Raw genomic sequence first — 10,307 nt, 5'->3', positions numbered from 1 at the left:
AAAAGAGTAGGGTTCTCATTCTACGATATCATTAACAGTATGAAAAAATAAATAAAACCAGTCGTTCTGTACTTCTACAATGCAAGAGGCATTGCGCATGTCTTTGCCCATGATCCAGCCGACGCTATATTCCTCGCTTTTTCTGCACACACTCCACTTTTCAAGTTCGAGTGTAAGTTGTGCAGCAACGCGAAAAGTTATAAAAACACGCATGAATCGCAGTTTTCTTATGCTTCGAGCTTTAACCTAGCTTTAGTAAATTTCGAATGCTATTCTATAACACGCTTCTGGGTGCGTATTGTACATTGTGGAAACTATTCTACCAACTACTTTATCGCATCTTCCGAGCCACCGGAAGGTCTCTGCACGCGCGCCACATTAGACAATGCTGGCACGCTTCGCTTCCATGATAAGCGCCATCCTTGGGGAGTTTCCCCGTTCTGAAGGCTCCGTCGCCAGCCTTTATTTTCTCTAATTACATCGTAGAGCTCGCAGAACTTTCTTTGGCGGTCGCGTACTTGATAAAACGCCTTCTTTATAAATTTTCAACACCGAAGTAACTTAGTCTTTGAGGCCTCTTTCAGCAGGCAGAAATGCAAGGCACCAGCTGCTAGTTCCAGAAACACGCAAATAAAAGACTTTGAAACTCCTCCTTACGCAATCTGTGTTCTATCTATTTGAGAAAGAGCAAAACATGTACCTCGAGTAAAGATTAAAACTGAGCACAAACAGCCATGCACTATGATGGCGCTTATTTACACTTTTAGGAGTGTCCACGCAGACCACAGTTGACAAATGCATAACGCCGTGGTTATCAGTAACAGACACAAAAACTACAAAACAACTGGGTAAAAGCTACTGAGAATTCTCGATTCCTCGGAAACAGACATTTTCCATAATGCAGACCGTAGAGGTTTGCTTGCACATATACGCTGGGCGCGACACTCCAGATAACAATAGCTAAAGGGCATACGTTAACCATGCTCATTGAATACGTTTACAGTAAGTATGCGCTTACGCACATACACATGTACGTAACGCGGTGTCCTGTAGAATTATGACAACTGGGGGAGAAAGATAATCAGTTACTTTCACGCGACCCGTTATCCCCGCTCCTTCCAGCAATCCGAAATAGGGGCAGGAATAACAGATCCTGCTCGGCGCGATCTTTATGGTATAGTTAAGCGACCATAGCGCTTTGTAAGCGATTACTTCCTCTCGCACATTACACGCCAGTCACACGGGAGTCATTACCGGCCGCTGTGACTTAGCGGCTACAGGTCCGGCTGTTGAGGCCAAGGTCGCAGTTCGGAATCCCGACCGTAGTGGCCGCATTTTGATGGAGGTCGCATTCAAGAACGCCTTCGGGCTTTGTGATGTCAATGCATGCCAACGAACTAAATGTTCCAAATTAAAAACGAAGCCTCCATTACGGCGTCTCTCATAACCCATGTGTCTCTTTGGGCCGTTAAACCCTACATACCACATATCACTATAAGATATTTTACACCCTTAAAGCTGTAAAAAAAAAGGTGTCCCAGGGTGTCTTAGGGCTAACACCCTTTAGGGGGCCTATTAACACCCTTATGATTCCATGAACACCGTTAGGGTTTTCATGAATACCTTAACATCATAAGCGTGTTCACGAACACACTTACGGTGCTCGTGAACAACCTTAGAGGGTGTTAGCCCTGGGACAAGAGCGTTAAAGCTTTAAGGATGCATAATTTTTGGAATGTACGCTACGACGCCATACAATACATTAGTCATTGCAGTCGTGAGCACAACAGAGTCACACGTCCGCACAACCGCCAGGATCACGAGTGGGTGGAAGACATTTTCTTAAAAATATTTATCAAGCAATCAACTTAAACAGTTCTTGGGCTTTCTTTCCGAAAAAAAAAAAGACATCTTTGGACAAAAGTAAAAATCAGTTTCTTTCTGTGCATCCTTTCTACTGGATTCGCAAGAGTCGCATATGTTCTACCATGCGTGCTGCAGTGAACAAAGCTGAGGAGCTGCAAAAAAGTAGGCCACGAAGACTGCAGCTCTGTGCGTACAAGAGAATGCGTCGCTGTTATAAAGGACAAATTGTGGCTTTCTTTGACGGACTACACAACTGTTGCACGCTGTTTATCTTGCAATGCCTCTGAAAGACGGGACTGTCATTCCTTTGCCATTCAGTTCCTTTCGGAGCAGCAAATTGATATAAATGAAAGCACAAAGGCTACTGTTCTTTCCGCATTGACGACCCCTTTAATCGTTGCCCGGACGCGGGCCTTTTCATTTTCACTACTGCTTTATTTTGTCGTTGTTGTGCAGCCTCCGCACTCTGTAGAGGCGCATGGCGACTTTTGTTCGGCGGAGATGTTTATCCTAGCGGACCTAATGCGCTCGGCTGTCTGCATGGGCGCCTCGTTGCACGCGCCCATATTGTTGTAACACTGTCTATACGTCTGTTCTCATTAGCAGAACTGGCGCCCCACCCAGGCACTTATTCCTGATTTTGCTTCGGATTAATTCACGGCGGGTGTCCGCTTTGGCTCTAACACGGGTGCGCAGCCAAATTAGCGAGCGAGAGTGATAGTTAATGAGAGAATAAATTAGTGACGATTAAGCGAGGGAGGCAGTTTCTGAGTAATGTGACCGTGAAAAAACGAACGAGTGATGACTTTAGTGAATTCACATGAACGAGGGAATGAGAGAGGGAGTTACTGAGCGAGTAGGTAAGAGGCAGTTACTCATTGTGCGAGTGTGGGGCTTTTGTGACTTCCCGTATATATGGCCTTGCCTTGAGCCCCGTTATGTTTTCGGGGGCTCAATTATAGCAGGCTTTCTTCGTTACCGCCTTTTGCCTCTGTTCCATGGCTCTATTGTCAAAAGCACAATAAATTCAAATTCAAATGCATTCTTCTTTTGTACGCGAAGCAAGTTTGCACACGCGGTTAGTGTATGCAGAATACATTCACGCTTATTTTAGTTTCTAACGCTCTTCGTACGGTCTTCGAAATCTTAGTCTAATGCCCTCTCCTTGCGTAAGCAATTTGGCGAAAAGGCAAGCAATATATAGACAACGTGAAAACGGTGCTTACATATTGCGGTCTTGCTACTTGTCATATACATACGCTGTCGTTCCCTGTTAATACGGGAGACTCAAATTAAGGATAATTTGTCTTGCGACCAATCTTCTATGTATTTTCACCTCTAATATTGAAAATAATATGGAATATAGAAACTAGGTGTGTAGACAGTGAGAAAATGAAAAGAGCCTAGTAGGCTCCATGTAATATTGTCGCGTTAGTATGGACAGCGATGAGAACCAAATCTCATCTCTACATCCCAAACAGTGATTTCCGTTCTTGTATTTGCTGGGCACCAGTGGAAAGCAGTACAAAAGTGGTAATGCTATAATGATTGCTTTGGCTTGTGGTTTCATGATTTTGCAGTGTCATGGTGCCCGGTCAACGTGCCTTATCTTTTGTCATATAGCACCAATGGCTCCTTTATGCATGCTCTTTCTGAAGCATGTGTTATGTTGAAACTTGATGTTTTATTGATGTTTTATTTTTAGATTTTGCCAAAGCCTTTGACAAGGTGCCACATAACAAACTTCTTTTAAAACTGAAGCTCATTGGTGTACCACCTCCGCTCATTGTTTGGATTGCAGCTTATCTACAACACAGGACGCAGTTTGTGGAGATTGGCGGTAGTTGTTCTCCCCCGCTCCCTGTAACCTCTGGGGTCCCTCAGGGAAGTGTGCTTGGTCCTCTACTTTTTTTAATTTATGTAAATGATCTAGTTTCCGGTATTAATCCAGCTGTTAGGATTGCTCTGTTTGCCGATGATTGCATTATATACTCCGGTATCTTCCGTTTCTGACCAGGAACATTTAGATAATGCTCTGCTTAGTGTCGTTTCCTGGAGTGAAAAATGGTGTATGGAAATAAATACTCAGAAGACTGTGCTCTTGCGGATAACAAGGAAGAAAAATCCGTTTTCCTTCAACTATTGCATTGATGGCGTTCCGGTTAAAGAAGTGCCAAGGTATAAGTATCTTGGTATTGTAATAAACTCGCAACTAAAATGGAATGACCATATAGACCACACTAAATCCTCAGCTTTACGTAAACTTGGTTTTCTTCGGCATAAACTTAGGGGCGCACCTAGCAGCTGCAAGCTATTAGCCTACAATACGCTTATAAGACCAAAACTTGAATATGCCGCCATCGTTTGGGACCCCCATGCAAAAAAAGACATAGCAGAATTAGAAAAAATACAGAGACGCGCAGTACGTTTCATATTTAATAGATACAAGAGAACTGATTCCCCATCTTCGTTAATGGCAGCAAATTATATTAAACCACTCCACGTCAGACGCAAGATAGCCCGCCTATCCTTCATTCACCAGCTAATCCATGGAAAACTAGGCATTTCTCCAGTCCCCTATGTGCAGTTTTCAGAAACGCGTAGAACTCGTCGTCATCATGATCACACCTTAGCACCATACTTTCTTTTTTTCCACAAACGATTGACGAATGGAACGCCCTGCCTCTACAGGTGATATCGGCTGTTGATTTTGACAAGGCACTCTGTGAGCTTTTTTAAATATATGTACTACATTGCACAATTTTATTGTTCTGTGTTTTACGATGTAACTGTTTTTGTGTTGAGTGAATGTATTTTTCTGCCCTCCCTGCGTGGACTCAAATTAGGGTCTGCAGTATTGTGGAAATAAAAAAAAACATAATTCAACAGCTGTCGGCCGACTTAGTACAGGTATCTACTATCGGTTGGTGTTATGCGAGCAGTCGCACTGGGAGGTGTTTCATCACGTTATGAGACACCTTCATGCGTTTCACAGACCGCTGAGCGCTTTAAACAGCATCCGATTATTTTAAAACAATGGCGACCAGGATTACTGACATCGAACTTCCAAGATTTTGTCCGATTGCCACTTCACAACCCACCATTATGCGCACCATTTTTTTCTGAATATAGTTTTTTCATTTCTGATTCGGTGTTACGAACAACTCGCTTTATAGAAACGGGTTTAGGCGTTTATTGAGGTCCAATGTCCCAAAGCGACTCAGGCTATGAGGGACGCCGTAAGGAAGGGATCCAGAAGTTTCGACAACCTGGGGTTTTTCAAGCATGCACGGACATCGCACAGTACACGGCCCTGCACAATTGCGCCTTCATCGAAATTCGACCGCCGTGGTCGGGATCGAACCCGCGTCTTTCGGGTCAGCAGCTGAGCGCCATAACTGAGCCACCATGGCGGCCTTTATGGAAACCGTTGCTTGAAAACTAAAGTGCTCACATTAACAAAGCACGACTGGAACTGAAATTCTGGTTCTGCATTTTGCTAAAGCTCTGCTGTACGGTGAAATAAGGTGCTGCGAAGACGAGTAAGTTTTTTTACTCCTCTCGAAATAGATGTCTAGCCTCATGTACGAAGCTCATATTTAAGTAGACGAACTGTGCAGTAGGAAAGACGGGCGTTTTGGTGTATTTATGTGCTTTTGGTTTAGCGTCTGTTCTTAGACCTTTCTTCCGCATTTCTTAAGTTAATATTTTCTACATACTTCTAACGTTATGATCGTGTATACTTTTCTTGGTGACCAGGTTTACCCATCACCGTTGTTCCACACAATGATGGGACAGCACCTTACAGTAAATTATTCCATATTCGTCTTAGCGTTGGCTTATACCTAAGTACACTCGACATTTCAAGTGAGAGCCGTTGAATCTGCGCTGCTTGAGCGTGTTTTGCACAGAAAACAATATTATCACGAAATGGTGACTGCAATTTGGAAAGCAGAAAAATAGCAAAAATGGCGCCTAAACAAAACTCTTTATTTGGGCTGACTTGCGCCCACAATGGACTGAATCACACGGCGGCGGCGTAGCAGCAAGCGTGCTCGGCAATCATCGAACAGAATGCCCGCCGCTCTCGGCCGTGCTTAATTTAAAGCTGATAGCGAACATTCGAGATAAAGAGCGCAAAGTTACTACAACATTATGGAACAACGTAAAATCGGCTCCGCCTGGATGCGATCAATCTAAATAAATCTAGTCGCGTCTTGCATCGCAAACAAAGCGATAAAGCGGTGTGCCGGCAGCTTTGAAGAATTAAAAAAAAAGCTACAAAGATTTGCGGCATTACTTCCCTCTCAAAGAAGCATCGACGCGATGATTTAAAACATAAGGCGACTAGAAACAAAACGAATTGCGCAAAATAAACCCCGAATGTGGAAACACAGCGTCCTTAATTTTTAGCGCGCATAATATACGCTTTAGATGGACGACATGGACCACTTAAGGTCGTACGCTGATGATGGATTTTTATGGCGCAAGGGCATCTATGGCCAAAGAGTGCCATGGCACAGGGTATTTTCAAATTCTCAGACCCTTTTCCGAGCATTTCACCCTAAATAAGCCGAGCACCAGACCCGGGGAAAGCTTGTACCCGTTGTATCACCGGTGGGTACCCGGCGGCACTGGGGATCGAACCCCGCACCTCCCGCATGCGAGGCGGATGCTCAACCACTTGGCCACCGCTGCCGTATCTGGTCTGGTCGTACGCGGCGTCGCTGGTTTGCAGCCATTTCGTCACGGTGGACTTCGTAGTCCAGTTCACCTAGCCGACGAGGAACCTTGTACGGGACGAAATAGCGGCGGAAAAACTTTTCACTCAATCCGCGGCGGCGAATTGGCGTCCAAACCCAGACTCGGTCTCCTGGCTGGTATTCCGCGTTGCGTCTTCATAGGTTGTAGCGTCTGGCGTCGGTCTGCTGCTGGACTTTTATCCGTATTCGGGCAAGTCTTCGGGCTTCTTCTGCGCGTTGAAAGTAGGCGGCGACGTCGACGTTATCTTATTCGGTAATGTTGGGCAGCATGGTGTCTAGCGTGGTCATGGTCAGGGGTTCTGTGGCCGCCGGGGTGCCAAGTGCCTGTTGCACTTTTTCCCGCACCACAACCATGAGAGTCGCTGCATTCTGCTGTGTAGAGGATGGCAGCAGTCGTCGTAGCTCCTCGCGGACGATTTCGCGGATAACTTCCCGGAACCCGTCGCTGGTGATGGTCATTGTGTCCGGACGAATAGCAGAGACATAAGCAGGGCGGTTGTACTGCCGAGTCCGGGTGTCGAGGGTCTTCTCGATGGTGCAGGATTCTTGCATGAATTCTTCGATGGTTTTTGGTGGCTGGCAAAGAGTTATTCTTTGTCGCCGCGCATTAAAGGGATCCAGAAAGGGGGTCTCAATGAAGGTGCGATATGTCTGGGATGTTTAAAGACGACGGTTCATAATTATCCCCCAGCAAGAATTATTTTAATGCGTTTTGTGGAAGTTGAGTTATACGCAGACAAAATTTGAACTTCCGCGTCTTCGCGCCTTTCCCTCTCCTGTCGCAAGCCAAAACGGCGGCGCTCCACCGCCGGCCCCACTCACTCGGCCCCTCCCCGACCTCCGCCGGCTACAGCGCGCGCGGAGTGGCCGCGGCCGCGGTAGCGCGAGACGTCTGAAAGAATTTGGCGCTGTGAACCAATGATAACCACCGGCTGCTGACGTCATTTGCAAGACGTGACATCGTCTGCCAGGTTTTCGCGCGGAAGCCCGGCGCCGAGCGTCGCTGCGAGGTGCGAAAGCGGAAATAAAAAAAAATTATTGTAAATTTATCGCTCGCTTTTGAGGTCTCGTACGCGGCAAGGACGCTCAGTGGCCTGTACTCTACATAGTGCAAGCATTTTAAAGTCAAGCTCAAACACCCATTTCTGTGGCCCTTTAAAAGCTGAACTTTATTTTCCTCAGTCATATCGCGATCAGCGCAGCGAAAGAGGCGCTTCATTCCTTCCACGTAACCGCGTACAGGCTCATTCGGAAGCTGGATCCGGGATTCTAGGAGTCGTGCGGCTTTTTCTTTCCTCACGACACTGGTGAATGTCTTCGAAAGTTCTCTCTTGAATAGCCCCCATGTCGTTAGGGAAGACTCGTGGTTTTCGTACCACGTGCGTGCGGAGCCATCCAATGTGAAAAAGACGTGCCCTATCTTAGTCGCATCATCCCAACTGTTGAACGATGTAACGCGCTCAAATTGGTCCAACCATTCCTCGGGATATTCGCCTGGTGAGCCATTGAAGGTTGGCGGCGTCCGCGGCTGCTGCAAGTCAATCGGGGTCGACGTCTGTGACGAGGGCATGGTTGACGTTGCGGCGTCTTTTCGTTGTGGGGTGCGGTCTGGCAGGATACCGAACTCCGGCTGTTCTCCCTGGAGACGTCGGCTAGTCCGGTGAGCTGGTGGCTCGTCCTGCGGTGCGAAGCGCAAAGGGCTGGCGTCACGACTTGAAGGGGATGTCTGGTACATGGACGGGAACCCAGCACCTCTACCAGATGTCACGAAGTGGGGACTGCAATCAGGAGAGCAGAAAGACAGCGAAAAAGACGTTTAGAAAAACTTTATTTGGGCGGACTCGCGACAACAATGGACTGAATCACTCGGCGGCGGCGTAGCAACAAGCGTGCTCGGCAGTCGTCGAACAGAATGCCCGCCGCTCTTGGCCGTACTCACTTTAAAGCTGATAGCGAACTTACTTTCTACATAAAGCGTGCAAAGTTACTACAACATTCTGGAACAACGCAGAATCGGTTCCGCGTTGATGCGATCAATCGAAATAAATCTGGCCGCGTCATGCACGGCAAACAAAGCGGTAGAGCGGCGTGCCGGCAGCTTTGAAGAATGAACAAACACTACAAAGATTCGTGGCAATATAAAAAATATAGGTAGCGTGTACCGTACGGCTGCGAAAGGTGAGATCGATTATCACGTCATTGATGCCGGTCGCCTAAAATACTCCGATCAACGTGCTATGTTTGTTTCTGTCGCTACTCGACCGGCTCTACAGTTGCCGGCACTCTGGCAAGCTGCTTGCGACGCTAGGCAGTGTCAGGTCAATTCTTTTCTCGCGGTGTGTACGAAGGTCAGCACTTTGTGCCAAGGATGTGCGACAAAGAGAACTGCGGACGATGGTCTCTTTTCGGTGATGAAATTTTTGTGAAGCGTGCAAAAAGAACTGGCGAGACAAAACAGCAAAAATACCCGCAATGTTCCTAAAGATTAATAATATATATTTGCGTGAACTCGCCAGATTGGAAGGTGTCCGTAAAATCACAATATATAACCCATCCGCAAAGCTGCCCACGTCGGGTAGGCCATGCTAGAAACCAGAGGCTAAATATCCAAAGCTAGAGACCAGGGCATTCGAAAATACGGCCCTGGCAGAACAGAAAAGGGGGGAGGGGTCCACTCTCCTTCTATTCGCTAGAATTTCTAGAAACGAACTATAACCACGGGGAATGCAACAGAAAATTCCCGTAAACTCAAATGAGCGAACAAAGCTCGTCATGTTATTTCTGCGCCAACTTGCGACTCGACATTAACGGCGCAGCCAGTTAGAGCAATGCGCCGCACTCCAGACTCCAGATGGAAATCGGTTGAGTAGCGCCCGCCATCTAGCGACGATCCTGCGGGTTGACCGCGACGAAAAGAAACAGTCTCGTGGCTACTGCTTCGGTTGCCTGAGTGGCGGGTGCGCTGCGCGCGCGTTTAAAATTTTGGAATGGGTGGCTTGATGCCCGCGGCTCCTAGTTTGAAATCAGAAATAAGCGTTTTCGCTTAGCACTCCCCAACAATCACTACTTCAACCTCTCCTGCTTCGTTTGAAAGTCTCTACAGGGCGGCGTTACGCTGGCGACGACCGACGACCAGTGCCATCATCTAGCAACGCATTGAGCACCGCATAGAACAGAATATACACAATTCTGGCTTGACGTTACCTCTGAAAATTTGCTGTAATGCCGTCACGCCGACACGAATGGCAGCAACCGGAGTGCCTGCTGTGTTGCATATTGAGAAGTGCGGTTAAAACGATTACGTTAAAACTCAAATCAAAATGGCACAGAGGGTATGCAAGTGCACGGTAACAAAATTGATAACGACGATGCCATGGAAAAACGGAACGGAACGGCGCCACGTATCGCAGTATCAGTTCTGCCATATAAATCTTATTCACGAATTCACAGCCAGTCACAACCAGCTCTGTGGAATTAACTCTCACGGCCGTGGTATCTGGAAGCTCGCACAACACGTATCTACACCTGGACGTGCCCTCTACTACAGATGGTGGAATAACGGCCATCATAAGCCATTACACTTCCATTACACCGATACGGTTGCGTCGTAGCGCGGACAGAAAGTCAAGATGCATGTCCGGTTTTCCAACAAGCGCACATGCCTCTTCATGCACTTCA

The sequence above is a fragment of the Amblyomma americanum genome, chromosome 7 (genome assembly GCF_052857255.1).
Source record: "Amblyomma americanum isolate KBUSLIRL-KWMA chromosome 7, ASM5285725v1, whole genome shotgun sequence".
Classification (NCBI taxonomy): domain Eukaryota; kingdom Metazoa; phylum Arthropoda; class Arachnida; order Ixodida; family Ixodidae; genus Amblyomma; species Amblyomma americanum.
Note: the sequence above shows the minus strand (reverse complement) of the source record.